Source organism: Myotis daubentonii, chromosome 1 (assembly GCF_963259705.1).
Source record: "Myotis daubentonii chromosome 1, mMyoDau2.1, whole genome shotgun sequence".
Lineage (NCBI taxonomy): Eukaryota > Metazoa > Chordata > Mammalia > Chiroptera > Vespertilionidae > Myotis > Myotis daubentonii.
The window spans coordinates 84,300,993-84,325,553 of record NC_081840.1 but is presented as its reverse complement, the minus strand read 5'-3'; the positions used below and the strand labels follow the sequence as shown (position 1 = coordinate 84,325,553).

Genomic DNA, 24,561 nt, shown 5'->3' with positions numbered 1-24,561 from the left:
CTCTCTGAAATCAAGAAATATATATATATTTAAAGTCTACTGATTTTCATGTTAATCTCACCTTAAAGTACTTTTACAGAAACATCTAGAAAAATATTTAATCAAATTTCTGGATACTAATGCCCTAGCCAAGTTGACACATAAAAGTAACTATCACATGAATATAAAGTGCTCTTGCTAAAGAAGTTGACCCTGAATCCAATCAAGCTACCAGAGGTAACTTTTTTTTTTTTTAACAAGAAATATGAGAGAAAGAAGAAAAGGTTAAATGGGAAAACAAAGAGTAGAAATGCTTAGGCTTCTTCAACATGCCAGTGGTATTGAGGGAGGGAGGAAGGGAGGGAGGGGGACTGCTCTAGACCAAAAGAGATTTAAGAGACATAACAACCAAATGTGATAAATTGAATTTGTTTGGATCTTATTCAAATAAATCAATTGTAAAACAAAGTTTTGAAACTATTGAAGGCATTTGTTTATGGAATAGAAATTTCTAAGAAATGAAGTTTTTGTTAATTTCAATAGATGTTGCTATGGCATTTGTGATTATGTATGAAAATGACTTTTTCTATGATAAGAAGTATACTCTGAAATACGTAAGCATATAATGACAAAATGTGTGGAATCTGTTTTAACATACTTCAGCAAAGGAAAAATGAACTAAAAGGGGTAGATAAAGCAAAAATGGCAGAAACTTGAAAACTTTTTAATCTGATGTTGTGGATGGGAATTCATTGTACTATTTTTTCCTTCATATTTGGAAATTTTCATAATAAAAATTTTAAAAGTACCTTCTGCAAGAATAATAGATGGGCTTCTGGATATCCAAATACATCTACATAAATAAAACAATGTGGTTTTGACTTAGAGATGGAACGATCAGTAGAAAAATATAGTCAAGAAAGAGACATATTTGTATAGAAAATTTAGTTTCATTTTGGGTAAGTAGAATAAAGAAGGCTATATAATAAAAGCCTAATATGCCAAGTGTCCAGTCTTCTGGTTGCCCGATCAATCAATCAAAGCATAATATGATAATGATATGCTATGGCCACTCAGCTGCTCACTATGACATGCACTGACCAACAGGGGGCAGACAGTTGACTGGTTGACCAGTCGCTATGACATGCACTGACCACCAGGGGGCAGACGCTCCAACTGGAAGGTTAGCTTGCTGCTGGGGTCTAGCTGATTGGGACTGAGCGAGACAGGCCGGACCCACCCTGGAACCATCCCACGTTGCTCCCTGGCCCCAATGGTGCTCCGGTGGGGTCCCTTGACCTGGCCTGTGCCCTCTAGCAATCCAGGCTGAGGGAACCCCTCCCCCCTGCCCCCGAGTGCACGATTTTCATGCACAGGGCCTTTAGTGGATTATATAATAAATGATGTTAGAACAATTGAATGTCCTCTTAGAAAATAAAATTTAAACAGAACTAAGAAGCAGGTCTGAAATTTAAACTTCTGAATAATTAAAATATGTCATACATGTAAAGTATTAACAAAAGAAATGGAGAATGTTTTGCCATAAAAGACAAATGATTAAGAATTGTATATATGTGGCACTCCTGCAGAGATAAGAATAAGTGAAATTAAAATCAGGAAAAATATGCAAAATCTGGACAGACAGTTTACAAAAAGAACTAAAAATGTATGAAGACAAATTGAAACCTTTTAATAAACATTTGAAAAGATGGTCAACCTCATTTTTAACCTGAGAAATTTAAATTAATACAAAATAGTCCTCACCTATCAGATTGTAAAAAAAAAATTAGAAGCCCAGGCAATGTCCAGTACTGATGGTACAGGGAATTATGCAGCCTCGTATACTGTTTTTTTATTGTTATGTAAATTTATCTTTTTTTTCTTTATTGATTAAGGTATTTTATATATGTGTCCTTATCCCTCCATTGTTCCCCCATCCCCCACTCATGCCCTCACCGCCCCCTGCCCCCAGTGTCTGTGTCCATTGGTTAGGCTTATATGCATGCATGCAAGTCCTTTGGTTGATCTCTCCCCCTTACTCCCACCCTCCCCTGCCTCCCCTCTGAGGTTTGACGGTCTGATCGACGCTTCTCTCTGATCGACGCTTCTCTGTCTCTGGATCTGTTTTTGTTCATCAGTTTTTGTTGTTCATTATATTTGTTTGGAAAACAAATAGGTGAAGTTTTTGGAGCAGGCAATTTGCTAGTTCCTTTGAAACAATTAAAAAAGCAAACTCATTGACCATGAAATTCTCCATGTAGCAATCCATTAGTTATTAAATAATTTTACATGTTATTAGTTAACAAATTCGAAATCCACTATACTAATAACCCATCATCAATAACCAAATAAATTTTGATACTTCATTGCCATGAAGTATTATATAACATTTAGAAGGAAGAATGAAAGAGATCTATATTTATTGACAAGGAAATGTCCTTGTCATTTAAGCAAGTGAAAACAGTAACAAATTATACTCTGTGGTATGCACTGTGTTAAAGGCTACCCGTGACCACATGCGTCTGTACTTGCACTTTAGCAGCTAACAAGAAAAGGCCTTCCTCACTTCATCCCAAACAAGATTTCTCTTACTTCTTGAGGGCAGTGCAGGCTGATTTGTGTTTCGTGATTTATGTACAGAGACTTAGCTGCTATTGATTCTGTCCTTACTTTTAGGGCAAATGGATCTGATTAAGTTGACTGTCAAAACTCCTAAACCAGCATTCAGTGTGGTCACGCATTGGATGGTGTGTGGGAGACCCTTGCGTTGTCGAACGGCTCCGCGTGCATGTGCAGGGCTAGAATGACAATCCTTCAGCGAGCAGTGCATATCCTCTCCAAATGTTAAGAGTCATAAAGGTTTCATTATTGAGTAGGCGAAAGGCTAGGATTTCCTGTAGTACTTCAACTTTAGTGACAATCCAGAAAGGCAGAATTTAATTTAGAAGGTCGAACTGTATCTACTCTCTAGGATTTTTCCTCATAGGTCATTTTTTAATATCTCATTCCCTCCCTGTCAGGCTTGATAGAGCTTGATGGAGCTTGCTTTATGAAATTTTAAAACTGTAAAAAGCTCTTCTTATAAATAATAATGTTACACTTGTTACTTTGCTCTCTTCATTGAAAAATGATATCCTAGGGAATCATGTTTACTTCGCTTAGTTTTAGTAATTTGAACAATTTTATATAGTATCTCATGATCCAGATAACAGTAATTAGAAACATTTGTTTATGTTTCAAATGTCATTTTTCAGTTCTCCCAAAACTTAGTTTCAAATACCTAAACCTTTGAAGTGAGGAAACACTGGGTGAGTGTTTTAAATATTGATGCTTTGACAGGTCCCATATGACTAATGATAATAGTTTTTAGAATAATTTGAAATATAAGTTATAATCAGAAAATTATATTTATTTCAGTAAAGTTTTTTGAGCATCTTTTGTTTCCTTGTGAATTTTGACCTCAGGTCACTTTGGAAATGCATAGTGCATCTTCAGATATTGCTCTACATGTTTGAAAAGGCATTTATTCTCAGGTGTTCTATCTTCTCTGGCATATAAAATTATAGGCTTCTTATATAATATCAAAAAAGTAGAAAGCTGTGGGAGTTACACAATTTCATTATGTCAAGCAGAACTACATTACAGCTTACTGTTTGTTCAAGTTAAAAATACATTTGATGAAATTGCTGGAGAAATTCAAGCACAATTATGTCAAAAAGAAAAAGAACTGAGTGCGATTACCTAAAATTTTTTGAGTGGTAACAGTATTTTATATTAAAACATTCCTTTCCCAAAAAATTTTTTCCACATAGATTTTTATAAAATAACTAGAGGCCCAGTGCATGAATTCATGGACGGGTGGGGTCCTGAGGGGGCATGGGGGGTGGCCAGGACCACCCTCTGGGACACCTTTGCTGGCCTGGGATCTGGATCCATCCTGCTGATGTGTGCACTGGTTGTCAGGAGCCACCTGGCGGCTGCTTTTATATTGTTTCTTCCCTGCAGAGAGTCTAGGGAGGGGAAGCTGCCACGGTGGGTGCCCAAAGCCGACTTCTAGGAGGCCAGCAGCGCTGTCGGGATCGTGCTGGTGGTGCTGGTTCATCAGTGCCTGGCCTGTTCTCTGGAGATTGGACCTGCAGGACCAATGAGGGAGGGAGTGGCTGCCGCCAGGCTGGTGAGCCATTAGGACCAATAGGTCAGCTGAGTGGTGCTCCCGCTGTGGGAGAGCACTGACCACCACAGGGCAGCTCCTGCATTGAGAGTCTGCCACCTGGTGTTCAGTGTGCATCATAGCTACAGGTCGACTGGTTGTTTGGTCGCTTAGGCTTTTATATCTAGAGATTGTTTGTGATAAGATAGCATATTCTTAATCAGTGACTGCCCAAAAACAGCTTCAAAAAATTTAAATGTTACTAAACACAAATCTGCATATGTGATACAGACCATCCTTATTTTAGAAAATAGGAATTCAAATGAAATTTTAACTTTTTGTTACATGTTTAAGCTGGTGTACATACATTCACTTATGCAACAGACATGCTGGAATTGTGTTGATGCTCTTATTTGCCATCTGAGTAGAAGTGGCCATCTGCCTTGGAGCACAGGGTACAAGAATTTTCAAAAGACCCATCCATAGGTTTTAGCTCCTGATACTGAGAATTTTAAATTATCTGGTCAACGTAGGAGTGGAGCTTAAATCTGGGTGCATGCACAAAAATAAACTCAAAATGGATAAAGGACTTAAATGTACGACGGGAAACCATAAAAATTCTAGAAGAATCCAAAGGCAACAAAATCTCAGACATATGCCGAAGCAATTTCTTCACTGATACAGCTCCTAGGGCACTTGAAACTAAAGAAAAAATGAACAAATGGGACTACATCAAAATAAAAAGCTTCTGCACAGCAAAAGAAACCATCAACAAAACAACGAGAAAACCCACTGTGTGGGAAAACATATTTGCCAATGTCATATCTGATAAGGGCCTAATCTCCAAAATTTATAGGGAACTCATACAACTTAACAAAAGAAAGATAAACAATCCAATCAAAAAATGGGCAAAGGACCTAAATAGACACCTTTCAAAAGAGGACATCCAGAAAGCCAAGAGACATATGAAAACATGCTCAAAGTCACTAATCATCCGAGAGATGCAAATCAAAACAGCAATGAGGTACCATCTCACACCTGTCAGACTGGCTATCATCAACAAATCAACAAACGACAAGTGCTGGAGAGGATGTGGAGAAAAAGGAACACTTGTGCACTGCTGGTGGGAATGCAGACTGGTGCAGGCACTATGGAAGACAGTATGGAGTTTCCTCAAAAAACTGAAAATGGAACTCGCATTTGACCCTGTGATCCCACTTCTAGGACTATATCCCAAGAAACCAGAAACACCAGTCAGAAAGGATATATGCACCCCTATGTTCATAGCAGCACAATTCACCATAGCTAAGATCTGGAAACAGCCTAAGTGCCCATCAGTAGATGAATGGATTAGAAAACTGTGGTACATCTACACGATGGAATACTATGCTGCTGTAAAAAGGAAGGAACTCTTACCATTTGCAACGTCATGGATGGAACTGGAGAGCATTATGCTAAGTGAAATAAGCCAGTCAATAAAGGAAAAATACCACATGATCTCACTCATTCATGGACAATAGAGACCATTATAAACTTTTGAACAATAATAGATACAGAGGCAGAGCTGCCTCAAACAGATTGTCAAACTGCAGCGGGAAGGCCGGGGAGGGTAGGGGGGTAGGAGATCAACTAAAGGACTTGTATGCATGCATATAAGCATAACCAATGGACATAAGACACTGGGTGATAGGGGAGGCTAGGGGACTGTCTAGGGCGGGGGGATAAAATGGATACATATGTAATACCCTTTGTAATACTTTAAGCAATAATAAAAAAAAAATAATAAGGCCAAAAATTAAAGCAAATCACTGGTTGAGTTTGATAAAATTTGCTTAAAAAAAAAAAATCTGGGTGCATGATTTTCTTTCATTGATTGTATCAAAAAGTGGCTATAAGCGGGCAGTACATGGGCCAGATACAACCTGCAAAGGTGTTTTAATGAGCCAACAACATGTTTTTTCACCCCAGAGGAGACATTTAAAAATATGGAGATTGCACATAAAAATCTGGATTCAAGGGTTTTCTTAAAAATCCAAAGGAACTGGCCTCACACTCACTATTCCTTGGCAGCCAGTGCCCGAAGTAGGTAGCCTCTCTTCTGTTGATCCTCAGCCCTTCCGTTCACTACAGTCATCTCCACTCTGTTGTCTTCCTGTCACAGAGGCTGAGTATCAGTTACCACTCATCCTTGAAATTGCACATTATGCCTCTCAAAATTCAGAAATACTTAGCAGAAACTATGTCTCTAGCAAATGTCAGAAAACAAAAGATAGAAATGACCAAGTTTCAAGATAAATGTGTTGAAATAATATAAAGTGACTCACTTTACCAATTTTTGTTTATTTTCCATCAGTTCTCATATTTTAAAAATACCTGCATTGACATATAACTCATATACTATTACCTTCAGTTGTTTAAAATTTATAATTCAATGGTTTTCATTATATTCACAGAATTGTGCAGCCATTACCGGTACCTAATTTTGGAATATTCCATCACTTGCAAGAGAAACTTTATTATCATTATCAGCTTTTATAGACATCTAAAAATGGAACCTAATAAAATAATAGGCTTTAGTGCATAATCCAGATTTTATTTCAAAATTTAAGAAATTTGAATTTCATGTCTCATAATCAACTGTTTTCTCCTATATGTATAGTACTTCATATTTTATAGCTAAGCCTCTCATCTTCTCACCAAAATATTGATTTGAGGGGAAAAAGCAGAGCCAAAAAATCTTGTACATAGTTCAGATGATTCTAAATATACTTTCATAATTTGGTGGAGATGTAGTCCTTTCTCTGTAATATGGTGATGACAAATTTTAGGAATCGCTGTTGTTTTTTCCCAAGTTCTACATTTTTTATTGTTGACTAGAGGCCCGGCGCACGAAATTTGTGTGCGGGTACAGTTCCTAGGCCTGGCCTGCGATCAGGGCCATCTTCCCCAGCTGCCCACAGCCGGCCCCACCCCCCGCCGCCACCCACCCCCAGTTCCCTTTTGCCATCACTTGATCAGTGCCTGACAGCCAGGGGAAGGGACCAAGAGGTCGGCTGTTCCCGCCCGCTCGCTGGCCCCGCCCCCGCAGCGGGTTGCCATCAGGTGATCAAAGCCTGCTGGCTGGGGAAAGGAACCAAGAGGGGGTCAGTGCATCTCATAGTGACTGGTCCACCAGTCATTCTGGTCATTTTGCCTTTAGGGTCAATTTGCATATTACCCTTTTATTATATAGGATAGAGGCCTGGTGCACGGGTGGGGGCCAGCTGGCCTGCCCTGTAGGGGGCCCCAGTGGGGCCAGCCTGGGCAAGGGGCCTGGGGTGGTTTGCAGACCATCCATGCCCCCATTGAGGTGGGGGTTCCCACTGGGGGAGGGGCCGGCCTAGGTGAGGGACCATGGGCGGTTTGCAGGCTGGCCACACCCCAGGCTTTGTCAGGAAGGATGTCTAGAAGACGTCCAGTCTAATTAACATATTATCCTTTTATTAGTATAGATAGTATTACAGATATCTCCCATTTTTCCCCCTTTTCCCCCCTCCTCTCAGCCCCTAACTTCCCTCCCCCCTCCCCCCTCCCCCCACCCTCTGGTCTTTACTACCCTGTTGCCAATGACAATGGGCTATGCATGTAAGCATATAAATATTAAGTGCTGAAGAAGTGATCAACAATCATACTTAACCCTTTGTAACCCAGTTCTCTTTAAAGTACTAGCCTCAGTATGAGATGCTGTCTCAATGGAACAGAACTGTTGTTCTCTTATCACTACTACTTCAGTTGCCCTTTGCAGGGCAATGTGGCTTCTAGCTGTTGAGGATACCATATGCTCTCAGAAAGCTCTTATTTGCATGGGAGTAGTTTTAAATAAGCCCACATCAGTGGTTATAAACTTGGGCTGCTCATTAAAATCACTTGGGAAATTTTTTAAAAACCTCATGCTTTCCCATTCCCAAGACTTATTTCTTTAGGTGCCATCTGATATGGGCATGCTTTAAAAGCTCCCAGGAGGTTTTAAGGTACAGCCAAGTAACTCACTGCTAGGCTGGATAGAATAATTATTTTCCATGGGAACTGGCCTGATGGCCTGGTGGTTTCATTATGGATTTTGAGGACTCAGGAAAATAAAGAAGACCCATTGTATAAAAGACCCCAGTAGAATTTTAGGGAAAAGAATTGTGCTGCTTTTTAACTCCATTTGAGTTTGAGCCTTAATGTAATTAAACACGCCATTTACTCATGCCACAGAGGTGTATTGAGCATCTACGATGTGCCTGGCACTTTGCCACTATGAAGATAAAATGGGGCACAAAATAGCCATATAGCTGCCATTGTGAGACTTGGAGCCAAATCAAGAAGAAACAGGTTACCAAACAGGCTTCATACAGTGCCCTGGGGAAGGTATCTACCTAGAATAAGAGGAAAGGGGATGTCAAGGAAGGCAGTGAAGTTTAAGCTGAAAACTGAAGGGTGAATAGGGCTTGTCCAGATAAGATGGTAGGAAGAGAGAGCATTCTGAGGAAATAAGATACTCAGAGGCCAGAAGCAAGAGATTATGGGTGCATTTCACAGAACAGAGGAGTTCAGTGATGCTTAGGAAGGTTAGGAGAGTTAGGTGAGGTAGAACAGATAAACAGATCTGAGGATTATAGTCTTGTCATTATCCATACAAGCAATGGTTGAATTCTTGCTACAACACTGAGAATAGATTGAGAAAGGAGGCAAGAGTGAAGATAGAAAAAAAAAATGCTAAAGCAGAAATCCAGGTAAGAGATGATGGTGGTGGCTTCAGTTACACAAGTAGAATTGGAGATGAGTAAACAGGTTTTGAGAACAGGAGACAGTTATTGGGTATTTGGAGACAAAAAAGGAGATGGGCGCAAGGATTACATCTGTATTTTGGTATGGGCAGTATGGCCAAATTAAAATAAGAAACTTGCGAGGAGAAACACAGGAAGAAGTTGGTAGGTTTGGTTATAACTATATCCACCTAAGGCTTCTGTGAACAGAACAAATGAACTGTGTCATGCGTAGCAGGTAATACAAATCTAAAGCTCATGGCAGATATCAGGACTAGGGGAATATAAACAGTTATAGGATAATTAAACCAGGAGAACATCTAACCTCATCCATTAAGTGAGAAGAGAGGGAAGTCTGTGTTTGAAAGTTTCAGGAATAAACGAGGCTGTGAGTCCCTTTGCAGTACATTGCACATCAGTATAACTAGGCTACCATTCTGGCTTTGCCATTGCCATGGACCAGCGATCTAATTGTTCTCATTTCATTTTCCTCGTCCAGCCCGGGAGAAGCACCTGCCTCCACCTAGCTCATAGGTTAGTGGTAGTGATCTACCAAAGATGTCTGTGTTCTAATCCCTGGCACCTGCGAATATGGTAGGCTTCATGGCAAAAGAGAATTAAGCTTGTAGATGGAATTGAAGTAGCTGATCATCTGACTTAAAAATTTGGATGTTATCCTGGATTTATCTTGGTGGGTGCAAGCAGCCTTCAAAATGTAGAGGAGAGAGGGGAAACACAGGACCAGAGAAATGGCAGCATGACAAGAACTTGGCCTAATTTTACTGACTTTGAAGATGGGGGAATGGGTCCTGAGACAAGGCTGGAAAGGCAAGAAAACCGATTCTCCCTTGGGGACTTCAGGAGAAACACAGCTTGCTGGCACCTTGATTTGAGCTCACTGAGACCCATTTTGGATTTCTGATGTCCAGAGCTCTCAGAGAATAACTGTACACTGTTTTAACCCACTGAGTTTCTGGTACCACAGCAATAGAAAGCAAAAACAAGTATTGGGCAAATAAAATCAAATTATGGATATGAAATAGTTGTAAAGACAGCAAATGGGTATACAAATAGACAAGCTTATGAGAGCATGTTCATGAGTTTCTCTGCTAATTTCAGTGACAGATGTTTAGCGTTAGTTGGTCCAGGTGTGATTGCTTTTAACATTAGACTCTTAGCAGTTACTAAGTAACAGGAAAAGTGATCAGAAGACAAATGGCACATACATACACAATTAACCATGATAATTATGGTATAGAAACATCAGTGGAGGACTGTCCACATTCAGAGCCTCCTTTCCACTTGGCTGGGGTGTGACTATACCTGCAACCTGTGTCTTAGATGGGCGTGGGCCTCAAAATTAGCAAAATTCCTTGAGCCTCTGGTGATACCTCGCCTGTGGAGGTGTTGCGAAGGGATTATATACGTAATCAATCCCTTTCTCCTCTCCACTCCTAATCTCAACCAGTTTCCCCTCCCACCAGACATATAAGACACCCAGTTTCAGGTGGGCTTTAGAACAGCCAGTAAAACAACCTCAAATACTTCTGATAGATCATCTTAAGAGGTTTGGGTGTGTTTTTAAGGAATATTAAAGAAGCTTTCTATTCTAGTAATTTTTAAAAGCCCATAGGATCTAAAGAAATATGTTGCAGATGGTGATACAGGCCTCAAGAAAGGCACAAAGAACAGGAGTGGCTGAGCCTGGCATGCCTTCTGTCTCAGGAGGGCTCAGGCCAGCAGATCACAGAATCTGGGGCAAGGCAGGGCGGGGCAAGGTCAGGGTGTGGAGAGTGAAGTAAATAGACTGAGCTTTGGGAACTGGACTGAAGAAGACTCTGAAGAGAAAATTTTGACATGTTATGAATAGTCAGCTGGTGGTAAGTTCCGTGCCATCCATGGTCAGTGTCCATCAGCTCTGTCTAACTCTAGGTAGAGAGAAAGAGAAACATGATAGATTTTCTTCGTGAGTGTAATTTTCCTAATTACAAAAAAAGGAATCTTCAAAATAGTCTGTTAGGTAAGTGAAGTGGTTGTTATTCCCATTTTACAGATGAAAAAAACAACTGAGGCACAGATTGGTTTATGAATTCAGTCAAGGTTACATAGCTGGAAATGACAAGTAGAGTCACATGGCCTAGAGGCAAGGCCCTTAGCTGTGAATCCAGGGCATCTATCCGATAATAGCACTGCTCCAGCCCCAGATTTAGTGTCTGTGGCTGAAGCTCTGGGAGGCAACTTGGCAAATCAAGATGCAGTAACTGATGTTGAGGGGATTACCTAGGCAAAGACCCCAGTATGGACAATAGGGATAAGATGCAGGCATCAGAACTGAAGGCATTGAGCACCCTGAGTGTGGAGAAGGCTGAGCAGCACAGTCACAGTTGATGAACATGTTGGAATGTAGAGTACCAGCTTACCACCCCTCTACCCCCTCCCAACTGCCCACTCTTCCCGTGGGCATTCTTCTAAGTGCCGCCCTCCAGAGACCAAGTATGAGAATCCTGGTGCTTGCCAGTACACATCAGTCAGGCACAAGAAGCAAGTGTGTGTCATCAGCTGAATTGGGGAGCAAACTTTCCACTCAAACAAGAAAGAAACCAAAGGATTCAAATTAAGAGGAAAGGGGGGGGGGGTAGGTTTCAAGCTATCAGTGGGATGGCGGGATGGAGGCTCTGTATCCCATTGCTCAAAACTCCTAACGAAAGGAAGAAGCCTTTTGTAAGAATTGTGCAAATTGAACCCAAAACCACATGTCTTCCCCTTTGAAATACTGTTACTGTGGAAAGTTATTATATGTGTGTCTTTGAAGACTTTAAAATGGAAATAAACATTTTCCCCAAATCAGCTGTCATCATCAAAATGTGAATCTGTCTTACTGTTAGAAATTCTGAGTTAAAGAAGTTTCTATTTCTAAAACTAAATGCTGATGAAAGCTATACAGTCCAAAATAGAAAATTTTCCCCCCTCAGCATAAACATCTGAGGTTTGAGTTATAGTTAGTTGGTCCAGTATTGCACAGAAAAGACATAACACACACATCGAATGAGGATAAAGATACATCTTTGTTCTTTCTCTGAATTACAACTGTTCATCTTTCTTGAGTATTAAACTAAAGATCCACAAAAGATGCTATTTGCCTCCAAAGATTTATCACTTTTACTGGAAAATATGTCAGAGTATTGATGACAGGATTGGGAATTTTAACATCCACATTTTTGTTCAATTCGTGGAAAGTATTGTGAACAAGGTGTAGCCAAAGTTGAATGACATGCTCCCCTTGTCACAACAGAGTTTGTAATAGTCTCATTTCCATGAAATTAAAGGAGCACTTTTCCTTGTTCTCTTGGAGATGATACAAAACTGTGTTTACGTGTAAGACCATCTTTTAGTTTAATATTTCAGAGAGATAGATAAGGCTAATTTATTAACAACAACAACAAATTGATAGAGCTTTATGGTATATGGGGAAAGTTCATTTGTAAAGAGCTTCATTGTTATGTTTGTGTTTCATGGAAATGAAACTTAGTAGATTGGATGTGCTATGCTCTCATTTCTATCAGACTGACGTTCCATTGCAGATGATGGTGGTTTTAAATGTATTTAGTTTGCCATTTACTTTCTCAAATACATTTGGAATAAAATTGTGGAGCATATTTAAACAAGCTAAAAACCAGCACTCAAAGGCAGGGGAAGGACTACTTTCTAGCAGTCATTGAGTTAGATGTGGAAGCAAATATGATGGCCCTAATCCCAGGGGCAGTCAGCCTTCTGCCCAGTGGGCTGCTCTTTTGCACTTTGAGTGGGAAATGGCAAGAAGTTACACTGAGCCTTGGCCTGAGGAATCCGGCCAGACGAATATGAGCCAAGAAATTCAGGGGGGTTATGTGCTGGAATTTGCCTAAATCTTACTGTAAAGAAGTAAGATTTCTTTCTTTCTTTTTTAAACCAAGAAAAGTAAACCTTTGAGAGACAATTTTTGTAGAATTACTCCCTATAAAGGGAGAAAAAGTTCAGAATTCAAAAAATCAAAAGAAAAAAAGCAAGAAAGCATTCTAAAATAAGCTTAAACCGCTAGTCCACTGGAAAAGTTGTATGCCTTAATTTGCTAATAATCTCAGGGGTGTGATAACTGCATGAGAAGCCAAGCATATTTTCAGAACTTTTAGCTCTGAACAGTCCTCCTCAACCCCACCCGATGAGCAGGGCTTTCCTTCCTAGTCAGCATCCATTTAGCCCTGCACAGGCTGCGTAGGCTGGGAATGTTCTGCTGCTCTCTTAGAGTCATCTTAGTGAACCCATATAACTGAGAGCATTTCTACTCCACCCTCAACCCAGTTCTGATTCCTTTTTAACATCTGGAGACATGGGTTAATACATAACAGGTATTTCCTCACTGGATACACCGTGCTTCTCACTGATAACAAATTGCTTTGGAGGGTACAGAAGAAATATAAAAGGTGATGCATCTCTGTCTGAAGGAGCCAGCTACTTATTTGAGGAAAGAACAGTGCACTTAAGTTATTGTTGCATAATAGAGGAAATTACATAAAACTGGCCATTTACATCTTGAAGAGCAAATGCTGTGAACAATATAGAGAGGATATTTGTAGAGTCGGGAAAGACTTTCTGGAAACGATAGTCCTTGAACTGGGCTCTGGAGGCTGGTGTAGAAGAATGTGAGAGACATTTCAGCTAGGGGAATCCCACTGCACTGGGACATGTGAGCACAAGGAGTTGGTTAACTGTGGACATATGGTCATTGGGTTTGATAGCCTGGATGCGCTGCCAATACCTACTGAGCATGGAGTCCTTAGACAAATTCCTTCAATTCCAAAGGCTTAGGTTTCTCATCTGTTAGTTGATGATGACAGTAGAATCTCATGGTTTGGGGTCAGGAATAAATGAGATCATAACTCTAAAGTGTTTAAGATAAAGCCCAATACATGCTACATGCAAAATAATTGCTAGTTATTACTTTTCAATCATATTCTACTCTGTAACCATCTTTCAGCATCTAATACTGGATTACATACCCTTCTGTTTGGACATCCCTTCTCCCTCAGCTTCCTCTTCCATCCTGGGAAGACCTCCCCTTGGCCTCTTTACTCTTTCTATTGGTGAGCATTTCACTGCCATTTCTTTAAAACTGCCTGTGTGATGGGTGTCTTCTCCAGTCTGTCTCTCCTCTAACCTCTCTCCTAAAGCACACTGCTGTCTGCTGGGCATTTCCCTGTGGATGGCCCGCAGGCACTCCTGGCTGGACATGTCCAGAACAGAGTGTGCTGTTCCTCCTGCTCAGCTCACACCTTCTGTTGGTGATCTGTCATCACTGCCAACTGGTTTCCAGCTCCTTGTAAGGGCTTATTAGTGTCACTGTTCACTGCTTTTCTCAGTAACTTCTCATCACGTTAGTTGTCAAGTGTATAGCTTGCATTTATTTTTCTTTCCTTTGTTTCCACTGCTAGAGCCCCTGTAGCTCCTTCTAACTAGTGTCCTTGACCCTCTGCAGTTCATCCTTTTTGCAGACGATCCTACATGTTAATTTCCCCAGAATCTGGCCATGATCAGGCACCACCTCTGCTCCAAAGCCTCCAGCTCCTCCCTGTTCACTGCCCACTGAATGCAGTGTCCCTGAGCAGGTAGCCAACCTTCCCTATAGAAGCCCGGACTCACCCTCCACCTTATCCCTGACACATTTCTGTCCGTCCCCTTCGGGATCCATGATCCATCCAAACTGAACAGCTGTGCTCCTTGAACTGCCCTTTGCTTTTCTGATTCTGGGCATTTCTTTCTGTCTGAAACATCTGCCTCTTATTAATAGCTTTTAGGTTTACCCTTCACAATCCACCTGAGATCCCAAGTTCTGCATAGAGGTTTCCCTCCACTGTTATAGTATCTGTCACATCCTATTGTAGTTTTTGCACACATTTTATGTTTCTACTCGACCATAATAAGCTCCATGAGCACCTGAATCATATTCTGCTTCTCTTAGCATCCCCACCTCTCCTCCCCTTTTCACTTCCCAGCACTGTCTTCTGAGTAGTCGCTCTTCAACGGATGTTTCCTGGATGAATAATGCTGTAAGAAACATAAAGCTATTTAATTTTAAGGGAGGGAGGGATATTTATGAAAGTGGTCTTTCAGGAAGCTTAGTCTGATATTAATTATATGAAGGTTCTGAGCTAATTTTTCAGAATATTTAAAACTTATGATGGTATCCTAAACCCAATTTATCCTTTCAAGCATGGGGGTACTCTCAAAGCCTTTGGGATAGAGGTTAAAGGAAATTCTTCTGATGTTTATCTTCTCCTATCAATGCACATAGTTCAGTATCCTCACTTTAATTTTTGTTAAATAAGTTCATAAACATGCCAAACCTTATTGATACTCCCAGGTATGGCAGTTACATTTATAGATGATCTAGTGCAATAGAGAACCATAAGTCAAATTGCATGAATACTTGCACACCCAGACACACACACTGTAAAAATTCAGTGGATATCAAATTATGCACAATGATCCATTATTTTCATTATCTTTAGGTTCAGTGTAGTTGGCTATGGAGAATGCCATTGGTAGTGTAATTGAGAATTACATCTATACTCAGCAATTTTGAAAGCTTAACTGCTGGTTTTCTCAGCATACTCTTAGGGTTACTGGCTTGTACTGATCCTTCTAAAAGCATTTCACCATTAAGTATGTGGATCCTTGATGACAATTTCTGCCATGTTGAGTATTTAAGTAAAAACGCAGAATCAAAATTATGGTCTATGAGGGCAGGTTTTGGTTTTATACAAAGGATGGTGTAACAAGGACAAAAGGGAACTGTTTCTCAGAGATAATATTTTTCTTATTTTATTTAAAGATATTCAAGTGTATAATTATTTGACATATGTAAGTATCCTCCTAATAATTTCAACTTAATAGAAGTCCCTGCTTCGTTTATATCACTAGGAATATGATGGAGAGTAATGCCTACCATAATGACTTTTCAATTCACCTCGCCTGGTGATGGGAGGAGGGCAGTATTGGTCCCCTGTGGACATTCTTTGTAACAGTGACACAGACATCTTATTCACTTCATCTCTGCTGGGGACACATATACATATAACTGACTTGGGATTACTCAGAAGCAGAACAAATTTTCCAGCATAATAGCTTCTCTCTTTTTTCTTTTTATTCTTGAGCTTTTTAATTCATCATTTTAATAATTCATCAGGAAGCAGGCTTGAAAGTAACACAATAAAACTTTATGTTTTCCTGTGGAAGAAATTGAGGGAAGTAACAAAATAAGGTTTGGTGCTTTTTTTTTTTTTGGTGCATTAGTCTCCCACGTTTGAAAGTAAGAAAATATGCCAGGGAGCAGGCAGACACAAGGATGTGATACTTTACTTGCAGCAGGAAATGTGTTCCCAAATACAGTACAGAACTGTACAGAGTGAAGGTGAAATAAATGGTGCTGTGGTTCTCTGTATTCATTTTCTTTTGCTGCTCTAATAAATCACCACGAACTAATTGGCTTAAAACATCACAGATTTATCTTATGTTTCTGGAGGTCAGAAGTCCATGGAATCTCACTGGGCTAAAATCAAAGGGTTGGCAGGGCCGTATTCCTTTCTGGAGGCTCCAGGGGAGAACATGTTTCCTTGCATTTTCCAGTTTCTGCAGGCTGCCTGCATTCCTTGGCCATGGCCATACCCTCTTCAAAGTCAGCAATGGTCAGTGGAGTCCTCATTTTGTTGCACTCTGCATTTGACTTTTCTGCTTCCCTCTTTCACATTTAAGGGCCATGGCAGTAACACTGTGCTAAACTAGCTAATCCAAAATAATCTCACTATCTAACAGCTGATTAGCAACCTTAATTCCATCAGCTACCTTCACTTCTCTTTGCCATAATATATTCACAGGTTTGGGGGCTTTAGATGTAGACATCTGTGGGGGGTGATTACTCTGCCTTTCACAGTCTTTCTTCTGGCCTGCAAAGATTCACATCCAGCCCACTTCCAAAATACATTTACCACCCCCTCCCAAGACCCCCACAGGTCCCCAACTTCGCCAGCTCCACAGTCCCAGATCTCATTGTGTGAATTTGAATTGCCTTTAAATAGCAAGAACTTAACTTGTTTTCCAAAAGCCCTGCTGGTATTCTTGGGAAACCTTTCCTGAGATTTGGATTTAGACTTTGGATTTTGGACACACAGAGCAGGTCTTTCATAGACGTTAATATATCTAGTACTTGCCCGTGCACACACACACACACACACACACACACACAGTCTCACACATACTTTCACACATACACACTCTCTCACACACAAGAAAAGAGGAGGGAAGGAAAGTAGGGGGAAGGAAGAAATAAAAATAATGAACAACAATAAAGGATAGCTTATAGTGAGTGCATGTGTACTGTTTGCCAGGCACTATTCTAGAAGTTAATTCAAACCTCAGAACCGATTAGTTCCTATTATTAGTCTCAACTCTTTTATTACATGAGGAAATGGAAGCACAGAGACATTAAGTAACTCCCCTAAGATCACCTAGCAGGCGAGTGATGAGCAGGGGCCAAAGGCTTGTGTCCTGGGCTCAGATCTCAGTGTGAGCTCCTGGCCACGGCTTAGAACTGTCATATTTGCTCTGCTGCCTCTTTGTTCTACTGCAGTGATATACTGGTGCCATGTAAGGTCAAGTTGATGAGGGCAGTAGCTTAAGCCCTGGGCTGCCACAGCAGATTAGAGAGAAAGCCATGAAAGGCCGTCCTCACCTCTCACCTCTCAGGCGGCAAGGAATACTATAGAGAAGAGACCACACACCCTTTCCCTCAACAAACTCCTCTGAATACTCCCGTTACTTGCAGGGCTGTACTCTACATAGTTTCTTGGAATCTGACCAATTAATTACAGTGTAACTTCCCCTTGAGAGTGGACAAGGTGCTGTGGTGTCCAGAAATGGTAGCTTTGATTTTCCATCAGGTGGTGTGTTCTTTAGGGATGGGTGCCCCCAGGGCATGCTGGATTCAAGGCTTGAGCATTTCTGATGAAGGAACAGGCAGGAAGTAGATATCAAGTGAGCCCTTAGGTTCCAGTGGAATGATTCTCATTCAACAGAACGGCAGGCTTACATGGTCTTTATGGGATCAGTTTCACCAGGGGCTAGTTAGGATGGGCCATCAGCTCTCCATAAGCAGCATTTTAGGACTGTGCCATAGCTTTAAGAACAGACTGTCTTTGTCCTTTGTAATCTTTCATGCCACCCTGGCCAAAAGCAAAGAACTGCTTGCACATAGAGGTTAAAATCCAGGGAGGGGAAACATACATAGCTTCTCTCCCTTGGTTATCCTAGCAGTGAATTAAGTTAGCAATGCTGGGTAAGGGGTGGTACGGTACATATGTGGCCTGATGAAGATGTTCTCTGCATTGCCTGTGGCGGGTAGAGTTATTGAACTCACAGGCAAACACTGACCAGTTGGAAGTTTAAAGAGTTTTACTCCAGTTAGACTTTTTCATAGGCTTACAATCTCATTAGGACTATTTTACACTAGAATATTCTCTCCTATACTTTGAATCAGCACCAGCCTTACATTCTTCACTGTGTTAGCCCTTGTGCCAAGCCAGCTCAGCAAAGGGTTCACAAGCCTGAGGGAGGGCGGTGAAGGATGAAGAAAAGACAGACAAAGAGAATAAGCTGGGTAGGTGGATTTTCCTGTGCCTGGCTGAGGCCACAGAGAGAGATCCAGAGGCAAGCTGAGCCTTTATTTTATAGCCAGAGGTAAACAAGGTAGTGGTCACCATAGTTACAATGTTCTTGTGAGTTTCACTTGTTTTGGCAGCACTTGCTGCATCTCCCTCAGCCAACCCATTAGCTACCCAGATAAGATCTAGGACGCAGCACAAGATCAAGCCTAATTATGCTAAGAGGACTGTGCCCTCTAAGCTGGGACTTGTTTGTGGCTTTGCCAACAGGTCAGTTCGAGGCTTAACCCTATAGCCGCGCCATACAAGCCCTCACTGGTTGTCATTATGCAAGTCTGCTCTGGTCACGTATGTCTTTTGATATCCTCCAAATCATTATATTCACTGTTGTTTTATGTCCCCATTGAGCACATTATGGATGGTGATCACATGTTACTTAAAATATGCCCCTCAGTACCTTGACCAACAATGAACTGATGCTAGGTTCTGATTCCTTGGTAATTGGCGTTAGTAGACCTGTGCATTTCAATGAGGGCACTCTTAAGCAATGATAGTGATTCTCAGCCCTGATCATTCATCCATGAGAGTTTAAAAAAAAATCTATGTTCATGCTCCAACACAGAACAATTAAATCAGAGTTTGGATCCAATACTTTCTGTTGGTTTAAACCTCTCCAGATGATCCTAATGCACAGTCAAGGTCAAGAATTTCTGCAGTAGATATAGGCAGTTTGTAAGAGGCACAGGGAAGTTTAGGAAAGCCCAACTGCTTTGGCAGTTGCATAGGAAATATGACATTGGTTTTGCTTCTTCTTCTTAAGGCAATAAGAGACTGGGAGGAAGAGGTGGGGAATGTCTCAGCACTGCTCTCAGCCAGCCTCTTGTGCGTGCCAGGGGGCCAGCTATGGGCTGTGTCCGCAGGAATATTACTACGTGGAGGTATTTTTCCAGGCCACACAATTCACCTTCCCAAATGCTTTCTTATTTCCTCATCTGTGACTCTTAGGACTCCTGGTTCCCTCTGCCCTGTGTTTCCACTTCTAACAATCCCTCTGGCTGGCTTGTTCTTAGTCCTCAAGCCTCAAATCTGAACGTTTTGCTCTCCTTTTCAACTTCTCAGAAGGCTCTTGTCATCTCAGATTCTTCCACAGCTACTTTTTGAAATTACTTCTTGCACTCATATCCTTCATTCTGGCTGCAGTGTGCATTTTCTTCTACTAATACAATTTTCACACTCAAATGTCTCATTTTGACAACTATGGGTGGGTCTGAAACATAGGCTTAATCTTTAAACCTTCCTTTCTTTCCTATTTCTATTAATGGTACCGATATTTTGTTGCATCCATGCAAAAACATACACACAAAAGCCAAACTAAAACAACTCCAAGAACAAACAAGCAAAACAAAATTGAGTCATATTCGCCTTCCAATACCTATGTAACAATAAACTGTACGTACATATTTCCTTTCTTCTGCATTCCCACTGCTTCTTCCTTAGTCTGAACCCAGGATTCTTACTGCTCTCTAGTGTCTCTGTTCTTCTGTCTCCCTCTTTATGCTATTGAACACTACTCAACTAACCTCACTCAAACATTGACACTACTTAGTCTACCCAGCTGGGGAGGGGATGGATCAAAGGCAGCTTCAAAGGTAATGGCATTCTTTGTCTTCAGTTGGGTGGAAAGTATAACGGCTCTTTATTCTTCTTCCGTAACCTACACGGTTGTTATATATGTTATTTTGTGTATGTGATACTTTTAACTAAAATGAATTATAGTCATGTTTAAAAAAAAGTCTAAACTATGTCTAATTGCATTCTAGGGTCTCAACTTGAAATGAAATATCAAAGTTGTCCATCAGCTCATCTCAAATAAACTATCCACTGTGTTTCCCATTGCTGGCCTCTAGTCACCTTCCCTTCAGTCATGTTGATTCCTTCCGGATCCTTCCCTTCCTGCCTCTGTTTCCCCTCCTTAACCTTATTCTCACTGTGTTTGTATCAGAGAAATTTTTTCTTCTTCAGTCCAAGATTTACATTTTTTTCATCTTTTACAGCCAGTCTTTCTACGCACTCTCCCTTCTCCTTGCCTGGAACTCCTGTTGGTCTTTAAAATATCCACCTCTATGTTTGGTTAATATTGAGTTATAGTCTACTTGACCTATTTTGTTTGTTTTTTAGCGTTTCATTAACGTTTCTCAACTGAAATATAAAATCTTAGATGGTTGACCATGAATCTTTAGCTACTTTGTTTTAAATATGTGGGAAGATGTCGTATGTGTTTGGTTTAATAATGCCATGTTGAAATAATCCAAAGAATGTCACTGTAAATGTGAAGCAAGACAAAAAATATTGAAGGGCAGGTATGATCTTTGAGTGCCAAGAACAATGGCCTTTGAAAATGACTTCAAAGCTCTACCAAATGCAGTGATCCTGTAGGCAAAATCACCTTTTGGAACGTTTTGCTCAGAATCACTGGTGCTAATGTCGTGATTATAGCACAGCTTAGGAAGACAGGCGAAAATGGCATTTGGTACAAGTTTAATCTATTCTCTGCTTATCATCAAATCAATTTTCTTCCATTTTAAATTTCCATTTTTAGGTTCATTTTCATCAGCTTTTTTTGATAAATGTGGCACGTGGCTTGATTTCTGAGTTGTGTACTTTTGTAAAAGATCATTTTCATCTAGGAACATTGCTAAAGAGTCCTGGAAAAGGAGCACATTCTCTCCTGCCTGTGGCCTTCTATCTAGCAGGCAGCTTTTAATAAAGGCTGAAGCTTTTAACTTATTTAAAGCTAGAAGTTGATGTGCAAATGGCCCACAGTTTTAAATGTTAACTTTAGTGCTTACTTGTTACTTTTTCAAATAATACCTGATTATTTAAGATGAGGATTATCACATTAAATGTATGCTAATTGTGCTGTGCTTCAAATACTCACCGTTCATTTAAATTTACACTCTTATGTTAAAATCCATCATTTTTATCAGAGATACAATTAAATCATTTAAGTATTGAAATACATTTTAATAGTAAGATTTGTTCACTTTCACTCTCCTTTGATTAGATTGTAAGAATTCATTAGAATGTTCTCGTTATTATATGGTACACACACACACACAAACTTTTTGATGAAAAGAAATTGAAATTTGTTAAAGATGTGTCAGCTCCCTAACCACTCCCTCAAAAACAGAGCATTGTGTAGGCAAGTTTGGGTTACGTTTCTATCAATCCCTTAAGCAGAAACTATTTCAGAACACATAAAAGTTAAAAATCATGTCCAATAAATTGTCCAAATCTAACAAAATTGTAACACTGAACTGGAAAAGACGGTACTGTATAAGAAAGAAAAGTAAATTGCAGTGGATTAAATGTTTATGTTCCCTCAAAATTTGTGCTGAAATCCTAGCCCCCTAGGTGATGCTGTCAGGAGGTGATTAGCTCATAAAGTTGGGTCTTGAATGGGAGTAGTGCTCTTAGGAAACAGACCACACATTGCTCCCTTGCCTCCTGGCATGTGGGATAACAGCAAACCATCTATGAAACAGGAAGTCCCTCTCACTAGATACCGAGCCTACCAGCACCTTGATCTAGGATTTCCCATCTTTTAGAACTACTGTTTGTAAGCCTCCCAGTCTTTGGTATTTGGTTTAGCAGTCCAAATGGACTAAGAAAAAAGAAAAGAAAACTATAGACCATGTCCACAAATAGAATGGTTAATGTCTTTAAACGCATACCATTCACTATGCACTGTGATAAATCTTTTCAGAGGTATAGAGATATTAAGTAATTTGTTAGGAATTATCCAGTTACTTAGTAGTAAACCTGTACTGAAAATCCAGGAAAATCTGAAATCAGAATCCACATGCAGCTAATGAAATATGTTGGCTTCCTGGATACAAAAGTCCTAACTAAAATGTCGTGAAAAATAGAACCCATAAGAATACAAAAGAGCAATGCAAAATAACAAAGTAAATTATTCTAGGAATAAAAAGATGATATTACATAATTATTTAATTAGTTTTTATAATCTGCCATGCATTTTAGTGCCTTTACAGTAATATGGAATAGCTAATTCAAATGAACAGCATCGTATTTAATTAGCACATACAAGGCACGGTGCAAGCAAGGTTAAGACTATCTTTACTAGTATTCCACATTGTTCGAGAAGTCTCAAATGCAATAACATCACAGAAATAAAAGAAGTAGAAATAGTGGAAAGCAACAGGTAACATGACTTATTTGCAGTGGATAAGATGTAGTGGGAAATCCATATGTGGGTCTGGATTCAGATTGATTGAAGTTATTCTCCAGAAATTCCCTCTCTAAAGCCTAATTTGTCCACATTTAAAGCCTTAATGGCTTCATCTATAAAATAAGGATAATAACAGCCCTCATTTTGTGAGTTTGGGGGATTAAATAAAATAAATAATGTATTTATTTTAGCATAGAACCTGTCTTTAAGTAAGTGATCAATAATCGTCAGCCTATTATTAGTAAGGGCAATAATACAGGGGTGGGCAAAAGTAGGTTTACAGTTGTTCGTATGGAAAAATATGTAAGAATAAAGTCTGTGTTTTGTGTACTCAGACCTAAAACCTACATTTGCCCATCCCTGTACTAAAGCTTGAGAATAAAAATGAAATTTGAGTTTAGTAAATAAATGTAGAAAAGTACTGTTTTAATACCTACCACTAGGTTCATTTTCTTTGCAGAACTCTTTCTCTCCAGCACTGCTGTCCAGGGCAGCTTTCTGTAATCATGGAAATGGTTTGCACTCCCCAATATAATAACCACTAATCATGTATGGCCATTGAGAACGTGAAATGGAGTAGTGTGACTGAGGAGCTGAATTTTTAATTTTATTAAATTTCAATTCAAAGACAACACGTGGCTAGTGGCCACCATATCGGAAATTAAAGCCCTAGAAGGTCTCATTAATTCACATGGCTGTATTGGCTGTTGTTCTGCTGACGATTCCCAAATTAATTCACCAGCCCACACCCTCCTCTCAGCATCATGTATCACACGTGTTCTTTTGCCTGCTCCTCACCTACCCCTGCTAAAATATAAAGAACTCGCACTGTGAAAGAGATTTGCCTCCCAATATCCATCCTCTCCTTTAGTGACATGAACCCGCATTTGGGGGGGGGGGGGGTAAACATTTCTGCAGGACTCCTTGCAGCTCATGGGCTCTCCTGTTTCTCTAACCTGCTGCCTAGAATTGATGGCCTGTTTGAAGCTGGAGGTATAGAGTGGGCAGCTGGAAGAAGCCATGGCAGCACGGGGCTGCCTCCTTCTTTATGTGAGAATGTAACACATTTGTATCTTGCTTAAGACTATTATTTTGGGTTTCTTTGAAATAAATATCTGAATCAAAACCCATCCTAAGACAGATTACAAGGTCTACATTATGAAAACATTCAGGAGGTTAAAAATTGAGTGAATGAAAAGTCATATAAAATAACAGTAATGGTCTTCGTCATCATACTAATGTTTGATCAATGCCTTAGCTAAAGTAAATGCTAAGTAAATATTTGTTTACCTCAGTAACAACAAATGCCAGTTGAATGAATGTCTCTTTAAGAAAGATAGAGATAAGGTATTCATTCAACATATATCCACTGACTGCCTGAAATGCCAGATAATATTCTCTACTATGCAGAATGAAAATGAAACAAAATAAAACAAACACATACAATAAAAACATAATTACGGTCCAGTACCTCAATATATATTTTTTTCACTGATGATTTGCAAATGTTGATTAGAAGAATTAGCTGGGATAAACTTTCAATTTAGAAACATCATTCTCTGAAGGCTAAACAAAAAATTAAGTCATACTCTTCCACTCCTGCAATATTTTCACATAACTTTTATACAAATGAACTCTAAAAATGAGTATGGACAGAATCAGCTGTAGATTGGACAAGCTTATTGCAAATATCGTAGA

At 39.9% G+C, this 24,561-nt stretch overlaps 1 protein-coding gene across 2 annotated transcripts in view; it reads left to right on the top strand.

The window, feature by feature from the left end:
* PRKD1 (protein kinase D1) overlaps positions 1 to 24,561 on the top strand; it is a 316,018-nt gene that overhangs the window by 187,048 nt on the left and 104,409 nt on the right. The window lies entirely within an intron of this gene.